The 16605-nt window shown below is 37.8% G+C and overlaps 1 long non-coding RNA gene and 1 pseudogene across 1 annotated transcript in view; one reads left to right on the top strand and one right to left on the bottom strand.

The window, feature by feature from the left end:
• Positions 1 to 2771, bottom strand: part of LOC116087740 — a 20890-nt gene extending 18119 nt beyond the window's left edge. Inside the window, exon 1 of the long non-coding RNA XR_004117602.1 lies at positions 2697 to 2771. This is a non-coding gene — a long non-coding RNA (uncharacterized LOC116087740). The remainder of the gene's footprint in view (positions 1 to 2696) is intronic.
• A 6393-nt stretch (positions 2772 to 9164) lies between these two features.
• Positions 9165 to 16605, top strand: part of LOC116087500 — a 39572-nt pseudogene continuing 32131 nt past the window's right edge.

Raw genomic sequence — 16605 nt, 5'->3', positions numbered from 1 at the left:
GGAATTAAAAATTTGTTGACTGTCATCCAATGGTCTCTCTAATTTGGTAATTGGAGAAATAGGTCCAAAATTGTACAATCCATAGACACTTTCTGCCTGTTTGTACATGAAAGTTTCTTGTTGTGTACCACATAATGGTCTTGAAATCATGCTTCTCCTATTTCAGCCTCTCTATTAGTAATACTGTTTATTTCATGTTTTTACACTATACTATGGTTTTCAGAACAGCTTACATATTTCAAAAGTATTTATACAGCCAAAAGCAACTTAGACATTTAACTTGGGAGTTGTCTTGTAGAGAACAACAAAGAGTGAGACTGAGTGCTTTGCTTGCGGTTTGTAAGTATTGTATCAAGTTTGAAGAAGAGGACTTTATAAGTTACTCTTTCTCTGAGATGAATGTTTTCCAAATTATCACAGCCAATGAACCAGTTTCTTATTCTCATCTAATGTCTGTGCCACCCTCCAAGCAGAACCATTGTTCACTGAAACAGTTGGTGAATGACTTTATGGATAGACCATCTTAATAAACACACCATTTCTTAAATGAATGTAACCTGTTCTTTGTGGGCTGAGAATAAAGACACTCACTCAAGTCAAATAGCTTTAACCATAGCAGGAAGTCTGTATCCAAAAATCGTGCCTACAATTCATTCCTCGGCGCAGTAGAACTGTCAACTCTCAGCTTAGCTATGATGGAGGTAAAATCTTTTTGTGATGTAAGTGTCATTGAAGTACAGCCTTATTACAATGAAACCCAATGTCTAAAAATTGTTCTTATTTTGAGCTTGTACCACAGTAAGAGCCAAGATTTTAAGCTCTACTAAATACAAAACAAACATACAAACAAAAAGACTTTATATTTTATATTCATTAAAAAATACTAGTAGCGATGTATTATTTTAAAATATACAGTTAATATGTTTGGAGTTATTTAAAATTTATATTGAGAAAAATGTATGTACTTTCAGTATTGCTGTAGACAAGCATCTACATAAGACTGTTAAATTGATTGCTGTTTTATATCAAACAACTTTTATAATACTTATTTTTATTGTTATAATATTTTATAAATTTTAAAGAATATGACAAAAAAGGTATTGTAGGTATTGAAGAGGGGGTCTCTGGGAGAAGCAGGGGTACAAAAAGGAAACAAGAATGTGATGCAATTCTATTTACTTAAAAAATATTTTTAAATGTTAACAAATTCAGATAAATTGAAATCATGTATCTTTTCTCATCATAATGTGCCTGGTCCCGCTGATCCCAGTTACTCCCGGTGTTGAGACAGATGTTCTGTCCTCCTTACCTCTGATCCTGAGAGTGTCAGAATGCCAGGGAGTGGAGCTTCCTCTGAGTGTTGTGGGACTGGCTGCAGAGCCTGCACCCAAGGTCTGCTCAGGACACTAGCCCAGAGAGACCTGTGCTTTGTAGTTTGTTAACTTGGCTATTTAGTATAATGTAATAAATACCAATTTAGATAATGTTATCTTACTATTTAAACTACATATTATCTGGACAACTGTAGACACATTCTATCCTCCTCCTTCAGCACTGGGTTTCTTTCTTTCTTCCTTATAGACAATACTCTTTCATATTATCATTCCATTTAGCAGTTTATAATTTATTTCAACAAATGTATAGCTTATGCTTACTTTAGCTATTTCTACTTTTATAAAAATGCCATACCATACATGATGTATTTGGAGATGACTGGTCCATAACACTTTACTGTGAGTTTTATCTTTTATTATGACCCATTGATCATTTGCTTGGTATCGTTATATTCACATCAGCCAAAGTAGACTTTGGGGTAAGTTATGAATATAATATTTCCTAACTAAAGATGGGAATTCTCATTATAAAATATTCCAATCACAGGACTGGAGAATTGGCTTAGCGGTTAAGAGCACTTGCTGCTCTTACAAACCACCTGGGTTCAGTTCCCAGCACCCACAGCAACTCTTAACTGTTTGTAACTCCATTCCTAGAGGGTCTTACATGGTATACACGTACATGCAAGAATAAAATACCCCCCTCTCTCTCTCCATATATATATGTATATGTATATATGTATATATGTATATGTATATATAAACGTATGTACAAAAAGGAAACAAGAATGTGATGCAATTCTATTTACTTAAAAAATATTTTTAAATGTTAACAAATTCAGATAAATTGAAATCATGTATCTTTCATATATATATTACATATATATTTCTCTCTCTCTCTCTCTCTCTCTCTCTACATATATATATATATATATATGTTTCCTATCACAAACAGGCACACATGCATACATATATACCAAATAACTGAGTTGAAATTTATGAAACAAAACTAACAGAACTAATAAGATCCCCAAAATTCACAATCATACTTGTATATTTAACATTCCTTTTTCAATAATTAATAGAAAACAGACTCAAATCAAGTCGAGACAGATACGATATGGCTTCATTATTTTCTTATGTCCTATTTTCACATCACAACAGTCAGGGGCCTCTCCTGCCCACCACAGCTGCTCCACCAGGCCTTAAGGCTCTGATTCAGGTTAAAGAACCATGCCCCGTACCTGTGAACTCTGCCTACTCCAATTTCAGAACCATTTCACATGGAACCTCCAGCTGAGGCTCTAGTCAAGGAGCCCTGACGCTGCCATGGCCCTGGGCCTGCTCTTTCTTTGGACTCACCTGCCACAGCTACTCCATGCAGATTCTAGTAAGTGACCCTGACACTGCTTAGAACTCCATCTGACTATGCTGCTTAGAACTCCATCTGACTATGCTGCTTAGAACTCCATCTGATTATGCTGCTTAGAACTCCATCTGACTATGCTGCTTAGAACTCCATCTGACTATGCCTTTGTTCTGATGCTCCACAGTAGCTCAATGCAGTCCCTTGGGCTCAGGCCCTGATGAGTGAGCTGGTGCTCTGTGCCTCCAGACCCACCTGCCATAATCAACATGGTAGTTATGAAAATCTGACTAAAGCAATAGGAATAGAAACCACCCATCCTGTATCCTGGCCTGGGCCACTTCCAGACCAGATTCAATCTCTCCATATATATTCTCTATTCCTAACCGGAGACCCCACCATATTTCCCAATGCCTCTCCAACTATGGACCAGCATCACATTTACTCCTTGAAGTGTGCATGGCCTGGCCTCAAAACATAAAACCTGACCAATTCTGCCAGTGTAGACTCCCTCAAGCCAGCAGACACCAGTTAGCTTTGGGGTTCTGTCTGGGGTGCTAAAAAGTTGTATTGGAAGAAAGCAAATATCATAAATTCAGGTGTCAAAATCAATTACAACATCACAAAAATTATGAAAGACAAAGACAATGTGTCCACTCCAAACATCACCAGGTCTGTAATATTCCTCTAGGATATCTACACCAAATGAAAGACACAGAACTCAAAAGAACTATCATAAACATATTCAGTGAGTTTAGAGCATCAAACAAGCATACAAACCCCTAAATCAAAGAGCATGGGAATAAAATGAGTGAAGCCCAAGAATAAAAATAAGGTTGAAATAATAAGGACAACTCAAGATATGAAAATCCAATAAAATAAGAGAGAGAAACCCAGAGATGAAGCAGGTAAAGTGTAGCAAAGAGCTCAGGAGAAAGGCTCACCAGCAAAGTCGATGGTGTAGAAGATACAATACCAGGGATTGAAGACAAAGTAAAAAAAAACTAGATCGCCCAATCAAAGAAAATAATTAAAAATGTAAGCAGAGTATGGAGGAGTTTTGGGACACACATAGGTGCAGGGCAATGTGCTGTGAATGGAAGCCTGGTAAAGTCGAGCTAAGGCTAGAAGCCCAAGGGACCCTGAGGAGACAGGAGGGACTTTGGCTGCTTCTGGCACTAGGGTCCTGTCAGGTAGCCCATAGCCGCAGCTCCTGTAGAGAGATTTGCAGCCATCAGTCACACAGGGGCAAAGTCCCAAGCCCTTCCACATGTCGATGAGGCATCCCTAATATCTCAGACCAAGCCAATAGGAAGCAGCTACTGTCAGACCCCAACCCACACCAAAACTGTATATAAGATCCTATCTAGAAGGAATAGAGGTATATGAGAACTTCTCTGTCATAAGAGCTGTAACACACCAGGGAAGAGAATGGCTCTCTGGAAACTTTCCTCACCAGTAGCTCCCTGCACTCTCCTCACCTCACCCTGCACTCCCCTCCCTGGCTAGCCAGCTCTCTGGAGGCTCAGTCCACAATTCCCCCTCCCTGTTCATGATCTTTTCCTTTTGCTTGAACCATCCTACCTGGCCCTGCCAGAGGTCTCCTGGGACAACTTTTGGTACACAGGCCCACACAGGCATCCTAAATCTATGAACTATGGGCACAGAAGGAGGGAAAGAACTCCAAAGAAAAGGTAATGCTTAATGAAATATTCATCGAAGAAAATTTCTGAAATCTAGAAAAAGAGAGATCCAGAAGAGGCCCACAAAATACCAAATGCATGGGGAGGGAACTCCCATGACATACATGTTACAGTTAAAACACTAAAAACACAGAACAGAGAAAGTGTTTTGAAAGCTGTGAAAGAGAGTAATAAGTCATATGAAAGCCAGGCCATCCAGACAACAGCTGAATTTTGATGAAAAAAGTCTTTTGTTTAACTTTGGAAATTCTTTCACGATGTATCCTTTTTTTTTTTTTTTTTTTTTTTTTTTTTTTGGATATGGGATACATACATTGGCAGAGCATTTATTGAGACTGTAGGTAGAAGATAACAAAGTACAGGCAATAATGATGCACCAAAAATTGAATGGAGAATAAAGTGCAGGGCTTTAGTAGCACAGTCAGTGAAGTCACTGCTATGTCACAATGATCCTTTTATTATTCGTTTCCTTTTGTTTTTTTTCTTTTATTGGAAATAGATTCCTTTCCCACAAACTATGTCCTGATTCCTCTTCCCCTCCCAGTTCTCTTCCACTTCTTCCCTATTCACATCTATACACATTTTGTCTCTCAGCAAGAAAAGAAACATCATTCAAAGGAATGATAAAAAAATAAAATAAAGCAAATATGATAAACCAAAATCTAGCACATCAGAAAAACAAATGGAAGAAAAAGAGCGCACGAAGAGGCACAAGAAACAAAGACCCAGAGACCCACTCATTCAGTCATTCAGAAATTCCGTAAAAAACCCTAAACTGGAAGCCATATATTTGCAAATGACCTCTAGGGTTACAAAAGAAAAAGTAAAAATGAAAAATACAAGAAAGAAATAAAAAAAAAATGAAGTCCTGGCATGACATTAGGAGGTAAGGAACCTCTGAAAATGCCCTAATGAAGTGGAAGTTTCTGGTTGTGTCATGTGATACAGACTCATGTGGTGTCTTGCTGAGGCAAGTTCCATAAGAGGACCTGTGATATTTGGAGAGAGTACAAACAGGACTAAGTGGACAGGGATGCACTTGCAGAGCTAACCTTGCAATGCTCTGTTGGTCTTATATCTCTGCTGATCTTCCCTTGGTTGAGATAGGCATGACTGAGAACTTCTGATGTCCCGCTGGGTCTGGTCACTCTTGCTGACTCATGCTGATTCCTCGGAGGCCTGGCTCTTTTTGCTGGATTGTGCTACCACTGCTGATTCATGTTTTCTATCCCTAACACTACTGAATTGGACTGCTGGTATACTGTCAAATGGATATTGGAATTACATCCAAGAACTACTTCTAAGCCAATCCATATCCCCTTGTCCTATTTACAAACTTTTCTCCACTGCCTTTGAACAATGGACTAGAAGGGAGGTTGAAACATTTAAGAACTCTTTTTAAAAGTAGGTTTAGAAAAATCTAAACCTTTACACCCATAAGTTTGTTTTCTGTTGGCCATCTAATGCTGACATGCAGCCTATTCTTAAAAGTAGTTTGTTACCCCAATGAAACTCTCTTGAAAAAACCTAAATTTTCATTTGAGAGTGGGAGTCAATTGGAGATAGCTTCTGGTTTCAGGATGGAGGCATGTGTCCACTTCTCTCAGGTCTAGAACCTCATCTAATGCAGGCCTTCTTAATGTTCTCTCAGTCTCAAAATTCATATGTGCATGGTCTTGTTGACTTACAGAGATTTATTTCCTTGATGTCCTCCATACCCTCTGGCTCTTATACTCTTTCTGGTTCTTCTTCACCATAGGGTTCCTCTTCTCCTCTTCTGAGTCCCAAGGAGAGGGATTTGATGGTGACATACCATAGGAATAAGACCATTTCTCATTCTCTGCACATTATGTAGCTATCTATGGTATACTGGCTGGTTTTGTGTGTCAAACTTTACACAACTTGGAGTTATCACAGAGAAAGGAGACTCCCTTGAGGAAATGCCTCCATGAGACCCAGCTGTAAGACATTTTCTCAATTAGTGATCAAGGTGGAAGGACCCAGCCCATTAGGGGTGGTGCCATCCCTGGGCTGGTAGTTCTGGTTTATAAGAAAGCAGGCTGAGCAAGCCAGACGAAGCAAGCCAGTAAGCAGCATCCCTCCATGGCCTCTGTATCAGCTCCTGCCTCCAAGTTTCTGCCCTGTGTGAGTTCCTGTCCTGACTTCCTTTGGTGATGAACAGCAATGTGGAAGTATAAGCTGAATAAACCCTTCCTCTCTAATTTGCTTCTTAGTCATGATGTTTTGGGCAGGAATACAAACCCTGACTAAGACATATGGGTCTCTGTGTTTGTTCCCATCTACTGCAGGAGGAAGCTTCTCTGATGATGGCTGAACAAGACACTGACCATGTTTCTCTTTCTGGGTCTGAGTTACCTCATTTAGGTTGATTTGCCTATGAATTTCATGATATAGTTTCTTGGATATTAGTCCTCTACTGGAAGGGGAGTTTCTGAAAAAAAAAAAACCATTCTGTCAGTTGTGTATGAATGACAGTGTGACAATGTCCTTTGCCTTACAGATGATTTTCATGAGGTTGCATTTATTAAGATTGCTGATCTTAGTGCCTGCTGCACTACGCTGTTCAGAAAGTCTTTTCCTCTCCCAATGAGTTCACAGCTATTTCCTACTTTCTTTTCTATCGAGTTTAGCATATTCAGTTTCATATTGAGATCATTTATACATTTGGAGTTGAGTTTGGTGCAGGGTGACAGGTTTGGATATATTTGCAGTATTTTACATGCAGCCATTCATTTTAGTCAGCACCATTTGTTGAAGATGCTCTCTTTCCAGTATGTATCTCTTACTTTATCAAAAATCAGGCATTCATGTGTGTGTCTGTGTGGATTTATGTCCAGATCTCCAATTAAATGTTATGGATTGATGTGTTAAGTTTTGTATCAATAAATGCTAGGATAATGGTGGCACAGAGCTTGTGGCAGTAACCAACTAATATCTGATTTGATTTTAAGGCCTCCTCTGTGAAATGGAATCCATATCTGACACTGTTTGGGCCAGAGACTTGATATCCCAGGGACCTACAGTAAAATCAAATATTACTGGTCTAAAGAAGTGAAAAGTTACAATAAAATGACCTCTATTGATATTTTGCTGTATTTATTAATTGATGCCTTGTTCAGCCATCATCATTGATGCCTGTTCAGCTTCTCATCAGAGAAGCTCCCTCCTGCAGCAGATGGGGACAAGTACCAAGACCCACAGTCAGACATTACTCAGAATGAAAGACTTTGCTTCTCATAGCCCTAAGTAAGTTGTCATGATCAAATCATTCCCCTCTGAGCTCAGGGAACCCTGTGGAAGAGGAGGAGGAAGGAATGTGAGAGCCACAGGAAATGGAGGACACCGGCAGAACAAGACTCTCCAAATCAATTGAACAAAAGCTCATACAATCGCAGAGGTTGAAGCAGCAGGCACAGGCCTACATGGATCTTTACCCAGTCTCATACAATCGCAGAGGTTGAAGCAGCAGGCGCAGGCCTACATGGGTCTTTACCCAGTCTCATACAACCACAGAGATTGAAGCAGCAGGCGCAGGCCTACATGGGTCTTTACCCAGTCTCATACAATCACAGAGGTTGAAGCAGCAGGCACAGGACTACATGGGTCTTTACCCAGTCTCATACAATCGCAGAGGTTGAAGCAGCAGGCACAGGACTACATGGGTCTTTACCCAGTCTCATACAATCGCAGAGGTTGAAGTAGCAGGCGCAGGCCTACATGGGTCTTTACCCAGTCTTCTGAGTACATATTATAGCTTTCTCCTTAGTACTTTAAAAAAATGTACTAACATTAGGACTGTTACATGAATCTAGTAAAATATGCATTTTAAGGTAAAAATTGTAAAATAAGAAACTAAGAAGGAAATGAAAACATTCCCAGAATTGAGTGGAAATAAAAGCACAACACAATTAAATCTATGGAATTAAATGGAGGCAGTTTAAGAGAAAAGTGTACACTCCTAAGCTTCTATATAAAACAACTGGAGAGATGTCAAGTGAAAACTGTAATTATGCACGCTCTGGCTTTGGAACAATAAGAACACACCAAACCTCAATGCTTATACTGGGAAAATAATTAAAATCAGGGTAAAAATTAATGAAATATAAACAAAATATAAGAGTGTCAATTAAGTGAAGAGTTGGCTATTTGAAAATATTCAACAAATTTGAAAAAAAAAATGGCTAAACTATGCAAAAGTAATAGACCAAAGACCTAAATTAGTAAAACTAGAAATCAAAAGGGAGGTATTATGACAGAGAGCAATGCAGTTCAGAAAACACAAGGCCACAACTTAAAAATTTAAAATTCTATTTAATTGGAAAGTGTAAAGGAAATACACAAATTTTAGATACCAAAGAAATACCAAAATTAAGCTAATATGAAGTAAATACTTTAAAGATATCCATAACTAGTAAAGAGATTGAAATAATTATAAAAATGTCAACTAAATTAAGCCCAGGACTAGAAGGACTCATTGCAGAAATTTAGCACAGCTAACACAAATATTATTCACTTTCCCCATAAAATAAAAACAAGTAAAATAGTCCTGCATTCTGTTTATGAAGAAAGTATTATAGTGATGCTAGAGACAGATAAAGACTGAACAATAAAAGACAACCACAGACTGAACTCCCCAGTGAACTTAGATGTAAACATTTTCTTTCTTTCTTTTTTTTCTTATAAAAGAAAGAGTTTAATTGGAGTTTGCTTACATTTTCAGAAGTTCAGTCCATTATCATCATGGTAGAGAACATGGTGGAATGCAAGCAGATATGGAACTGGAGAATTCGAGAGTTCTATATCCAAATCCACAGGCAGGAAGACAAGTAAGCCACTGGGCCTGGCTTGGGTTTCTGAAGCCTTAAGGCCCACCCCCAGTGACATACTTCCTTCAACAAGGCCATACATTTTTTTCCTCCTTTTTTTTTATTAGATATTTTCATTATTTACATTTCAAATGATATTTCCTCTCTTGATTACCCCTCCAAAAATATATAAAACAAAACAACAGCAACAAAAACAACAACAAAACAAACCCTGTTTCCTCCTCCTTCCCCCTGTCTGCCCTCTCCCACTTACTGGCCCTGGCATTCCCCTAGATGGGAATAAACCTTCCCTTCACTGGGGCATAAACTTTCACAGGACCAAGGACCTCTCTTCCCATTGATGACTGACTAGGCCATCCTCAGCTATACACATGCTGCTGGAGCCATGAGTCCCACCATGTGTGGCTTTTGGTTGGTGGTTTAGTCCCTGGGAGCTCTGAGGGTACTAGTTAGTTCATATTGTTGTTCGTCCTAAGAGGCTGCAAACCCTTCAGCTTCTTGGGTCCTTTCTCTAACTCCTTCATTGGGGACCTTATGCTCAGTCCAAAGGATGGCTCTGAGTCTCTACTTCTGTATTAGTTGGGCACTGTCAGAGCCTCTCAGGAGACAGCTATATCAGGTTTCTGTCAACCAGCACTTGCTGACATCTTCAATAGTGTCTGGGTTTGATGGTTAAATATGGAAAGGATTCCCAGGTGGAACAGTCTCTGGATTGTCCTTCTTTCAGGCTCTGCTCTATAGTTTGTCTCTGCAACTCCTTCCATGGGTATTTTGTTCCCCTTCTAAGAAGGAACGAAGCTTCCACACTTTGGTCTTCCTTCTTCTTGAGTTTCTTGTGGTTTGTGGGTTATATTTTGGGTATTCTGAGCTTCTCTGCTAATATCCACTCATCAGAGAGTGCATGCATGTGTGTTCTTTTGTGATTGGGTTACCTCACTCAGGATGATATTCTCCAGATCCATCCATTTCCCAAGAATTTCATAAATTTATTGTTTTTAATAACTGAGTAGTACTCCATTTTGTAGATGTACCACATTTTCTGTATCCATTCCTCTGTTGAGGGACATTCGGGTTGTTCCAGTTTATGGCTAATATAAATAAGACTGCTATGAACATAGTGGAGCATATGTCCTTATTACATGTTGGAGCATCTTCTGGGTATATGCCCAGGAGTGGTATAGCTGGGTCCTCTGGTAGTACTGTGTCCAATTTCCTGAGGAACCGCCAAACTGATTTCCAGAGTGGTTGTACCAGCTTGCAATTCCACCAGCAATGAAGGAGAGTTCCTCTTTCTCCACAACCTCTTCAGCATCTGCTATCACCTGATTTTTTGATCTTATCCATTCTGACTGGTGTGAGGTGGAATCTCAGGCTTGTTTTAGTTGATGCAAACATTTTCAATAAATACTAACAAAATTAATCCAAGGTCACTCATCATATTCAAGCTGACATCATTCCATCATTGATGAGATAGAAACGAAAGGCAGATAAGCAGGGAAACAAGAAGGCAAGTATCACTACTAACAGATTATATTGTTCTGTACATAAGAGATCCTGTAGACCCCACCCAAAGCTCTTAGAGCTAGGAAACACTTTGAGTAGCATGGTGGGATATAAAACCAACACAAAAAAGGTCAGTACAGTTCTTCCTGTACAGTGACAAGCATACAGAAAAGAAATCAGAGAAACAATCCCATTCACAGTTGCTATCCTTGTCCAAATACCATGGAATAAATCTAAATTAAAGACCTCTAAAATAGAGGCATTAAGACAAGAAAGAAATTGAAGGCACTAGATGAAAAGAACTCTGATGCTCACAGATCAGAAAATCAATATTGTGAAAATGGCCACCCTGCCAAAGGCAATCCACGGATTCAGAGCAACCTCAGTCAAGATCCTAGGGACAGCCTTCACAGGCATAGGAAAAAAAAAAAGAAGCAATGATTAAATTTATATGGAAGCTGAAGAGAACAAGGATAGCCAGTGCAGAAAGAATACTGCAGGAGACTCAGCACAGCTGGTTTCAAGTTATCCTACAAAGCCAAATCATTAAAAACAGCATGGTACTAGCATGGAAACAGACACAGAGACCAAAGAAGTATATATAGATATTCATGAAACTACAGCTAAAAATTTTTTTGACAAATACTAGAGAAAGGGCAGTTTATTAGGCAAACAGTGCGGGATATCTACATGCAAAAATAGAACTCAATCCTTATCTCTTACTTTGAACAAAATTCAACTCCAGATGGACCAAATACCTCAATATGATGAGGCCTAATACCTTGGAATGGCTAGATGAAAAGATAGGGACTACAAATCAACTTACAGGCACAGGTGAGAACTTTCTGATGGGACTCTTATTAGTGCAGGAAATAAAACCAACATTTGACAAATGGAATCTCATGAATATAAGAAGTTTCTGTTCAACAAAGGGAAGTGTCTAAAAATGATGAGGAAGTTCGCAAAATGGAAGAGATTCTGCCAGCCTTACATATGATAGAGAATCAGTGTCTAGAATATACAAAGAACAAAGAAGCCAATCATCAAGAAAAATTTAAAAATGTGCTACAAGTCCTGCAGCTGCATTGTGACTGTAAGGAATGGAATTTTTAATTATTTAATTTAATTTCAAATAATTTAAATTTACATGTAAAGAGTTCTGCCTCAGGACAATATGAAATGCTATAGTAATATTCTTCAGTGTTATTAATACTTAATAAATTAAACCTAAGAAATCATATCATACTTCAGCATAAAATATTGAATGAATATTTTGTACTTAGTATGCAAACATAAGGATTTGGGGATTTTTTTTGGTCTGTTTGCATAAATTAAAATATGACAGAGTTAGGGAGAAATTTGACAAGGTTAAGAAAAAAGAGCCCATGTACAGTAAAGATTAAGTTGTGTTTTATAGCACTAAGTATCTTGAAATAGTTCTTCCTAAATCGAATCTCATGCAAAATACTAGTAATTTCATCTTAGAAATTGATAAACTGCTTCTAGTCTGAACCTGGCTCTGTACCCAGTACCATAACACCCAGAAGGAGCCCGACTCCCACATGCTCTGAAACACCCAGGATCACAGGATCACAAAGGAAGCTTTACTCTCAGGAGATTGGACACACCCAGGAGCACTGGAGCTCCGAAACACTCAAGATCAGAGTTGAAGCCACAATATTTTTACCAGCACCCAGCATAACTGGGACCCCCCCCCAGGAACCAGAGAAACACAAACCCCTGCCCAGCCAGTGGCACAATTCCTTCTAGCTTGTACCTGTGCCCAGAGCAAACCAGAGCTCTGGATCCCTACCTACAACTGCAACACCCAGAGACAGCTTGACTCCCAGGAGCTCTGACACCACAGGATCTCAGGAGCTTGGTCACACCAGGATTTCAGGATCCCAGAATCACAGGATCACAGAGACAGCTGGACTCTGAGGAGTTCTGACACAAACAGGATCATAGAAGGGACAGGCTCCAGTCAGAGACAGCAAGGCAGGTAGCACTAGAGATAACCAGATGGCAGGAGGCAAGTGCAAGAACATAGGCAACAGAAACCAAGGCTACTTGGAATCATCAGAACCCAGTTCTCCCACCTTAGCAAGTCCTGGAGACACCAGAAAAGCAAGATTTGGATTTAAAATCACATCTCATGATGATGATAGAGGATTTTAAGAAGGACATAAATAATTTCCTTAAAGAAATACAGGAGAACACAGGTAAACAACTAGAAGCCCTTAAAGAGGAAACACAAAATTCCCTTAAAGAATTACAGAAAGCACAACCAACAGGTAAAAGAATTGAACAAAACCATCCAAGATCTAAAACTGGAAATAGAAACAATGAAGAAATCACAAAGGGAGACAACTTTGGAGATAGAAAACCTAGGGAAGAGATCAGGAGTCATAGATGCAAGCATCACTAAAGAAGAGAGAATCTCAGGGGCAGAAGACACCATAGAAAACATTGACACAACAGTCAAAGAAAATGCAAATGTAAAAGACTCCTAACCCAAAACATCCAGGAAATCCAGGACACAATGAGAAGACCAAACCTAAGGATAATAGGTATAGAAGAGAGTGAAGACTTCCAACTTAAAGGGCCAGTAAATATCTTCAACAAAATTATAGAAGAAAACTTCCCTAACTTAAAGAGATGCCCACAAACATACAAGAAACCTACAGAACTCCAAATAGATTGGATCATAAAAGAAATTCTTCCCGTCTCATTCACATAATAATCAAAACACCAAATGCACAAAAGATTGGGAAGGAAATTTTAACATAATAACAAAATAGTTAGATAAAAACCTACTAAAGGACTAAGAAACCTTTAAGATGTAATCATGAGCGAGGTGCCATTGATGGTGTAATAGTGGACAGGAACATAAAAGAAACATCACAGAAAATTATTTAAGAGACAGACAGACACCTCATGATATGGACCCTTTGTGTTTTAGAAAAGCTGCCCTCCTCATTAAAATTGTAGGAAATAATTCTAAATAGTACTAAACAATAAATATATGTAAAAATTATACTTTTCTTGTGTATGATATATAAAAGATTATTCTGGGCTATATAGTGTTGAACAAAACCCCAAACCATAAAACTTGGGGAAGAAAACAAGAATAGTGTCTATGAATTTGGATTTTACAAAATTGTTTTGGACAAATGGCCATAGCATCCCTCATGAAAATCCACTTTGATTAACACAATTCAACAAAATGTAAAAGTTCTTCTGGTCAAAAGATGGCTTTTAGAGCCAAAGATCACACTTTAAAACAGGAAGATAATATTCTAAATCCCACATATGACAAAGCCACATCCCAAATATATAAATAACTTCCAAAAAATTAGGAAAAATATACCATTTGAACTACATACTAATAAATAAAAGTAAGCAAAGTTATGTGAAATAAGCAACCTCACAATAACTTAATGTCATTAGTCATTATAGAGTTAAAATTTAAAGCTGTCATTCAAAAACTCTCTATACTAGATCACTAAGATAAAAGACAATCCGACATGTGGCATGGATAATGTACTGCTGGTGCAAAAGGAAAATGCTATGTTTATTTTGGAAAGAGTTTGATGGTCATTAAAAATAAAGTTAATAAAGTCATGTCAAATTGTCTCCCATTGGAATCCTTGTTAATGGATCAAGAGAAATGAATGCTCATGATTCTGTATAGAGTCCATAGTTACTACACAAGTATGTTTAGGGCAACAATAACAGCTGAATCCTGAAAATATTCTAAATGTCCACCAGTGAGCAAATAAAGAGCAGTTTAATGGAATATTAGTCTCCAGTGTGAGAGGTGAAACGTTGCTACACACAATATAAATTAGTCTCAAAACAAGTATTCTGAAAAAACGTGAGACACACCATATATGTACATATTTATGCCTGTATATAAGCACACACACAAATAAACAGTATAACAGTACATTTTAAAATTTCTAAAGATAAAATTAATATTGATCTTATGGGAAAATGTTTATGATGACCATAAAACACTATTGATCAAATTGATCTGAGATCACAGAATACCTTTTCTACCAACTTTACAATTTATGTCCTTTTCCAAACACATACACACACACACACATTCACAGACACACACACACTCACACTGACACACACATAAATCACCCACTCATATGCAATGAAGATGTATTATCATGTGACCCCAAAACTTGATTCCAAAATATTAATTCCAAGAAATTGAATGTTTCCATAAAGATTTGAACATGATTATTCTCAAAAACTTTATTAGTAGCCAAAGTTTAAATTATGCAAATGTATACTAACAGAGGAAATAAACAGTGTGTGATATGCCTACCAAAGGGAGTACTACTTAGAAGATATATAGAGAAAATTAAACACTAGTATGTTGTGGTTTTCTTACTCTTAAATTCAGTTAAAATTTATAAAATATTTTTTATTCATGGAAACTAATTATGGGTGAAGGAAATTAGGAGTCTTTAACTCTAAAGTGTATAGGGAAATAATAGGGAAATAAATAATAATAAGTAGGTATATTGTTTCTTAATGCTTTTAAAAGCTGGTCATATTAGCCTATTGGAAACTAATCAGATTAGTTCATTTTTTTGGTTGCACAGAATCCCACTGAGTATATGTACAACATTTTTTTAATCCATATATCTGTCCTAGACACTAAGCTGTTTCCATTTCCTGACTATTATGAACCATGAAGCTATCTGCATGGATGTCCAAGTATCTCTGTGGTTAGCTAATCATTTACTATTCTACAAGAGGAAAAAGAGTATTTATCCATAATAAAATAAAATTTGATGTTTTACCCATTTCCTATTTGGGGATGTATTTTCTCTCTAATAAAAATTTGTAATGGGTTTGAGAGATGGCTCAGCAGACAAAAATGCTTGCTGCTCTATCTTGAGGCCATAAGTTCAGTTCCCAGAACCCCCCTCGGGGCTCACAAATGCCTCTATCTCCAATTCCAAGGGATCCCATCTCCTCTTCCTGCCTCTTCAGGTATCTGCATACAAATCTGTTGTGTATATACACTCTCACACAGACACACACACTTTTAAATTAATAAACATTGAAAAGTGGTACTTGAATCAAGACCTCAATTTTAAGCTCTCAGCAGAAATTAATTCTTATGAATTCATTTATTTGAAGCTAACAATAGTAGGAAATTAGTAGAATCATAAAGAAGTAAAAAAGTATCCATTTCTTCATAATAGTCAGTAGTTGCTGCTATTGTTTTTCTTAGAGCACACCATCATGACTGGCCTGTAATGAGAACCTTGGGACTGAAGCCAACATAGGGGAATGTGGTCAAGTGACTGCAAGAAGGCAAGCATTAGCTTCAGAAAACATTTCTCTTTCTGAAGCTGGCAAAGCTTTAAGACTCCCTATACTTGCAGCTCTTACTTACGTTACTGTTTTACTTAGAACTACAAGAACTACTCTTTGTTTTGAATTTCATGTTGTATTTTGATAGTATCAATCGACAGAATTAGCTGTTCAAATATTTTCTATCTCCTTGATATGACTCATCAACTCTCATTCTCTTTTCCAGGCATGCTACCTTTGACATTGTAGTATGCATCCACATTTTCTTCACACGCAAGCTGACTTATTCTCTATTGATTCATTTTATTGTTGGTCTTCATCAGCATGTTTTCCATAAACATTGTTTCTGCTTTGCTTCTCTGCTGCTATGATGAAACACTGACCAAAACCAACATTGGAAGGAAGGTGTGTACATCAGCTTATATGACCATATTTTAGTCTGTCTTTGAAGGAATCAAAGACCACACAGGAAATTTCACTGGGTTGCTTTCCCTGAATTGCCCATC

Source organism: Mastomys coucha, unplaced genomic scaffold (genome assembly GCF_008632895.1).
Source record: "Mastomys coucha isolate ucsf_1 unplaced genomic scaffold, UCSF_Mcou_1 pScaffold13, whole genome shotgun sequence".
Lineage (NCBI taxonomy): Eukaryota > Metazoa > Chordata > Mammalia > Rodentia > Muridae > Mastomys > Mastomys coucha.
The sequence above is the reverse complement of the archived record's forward strand: the minus strand, read 5'-3'. Positions and strand labels throughout refer to the sequence as shown.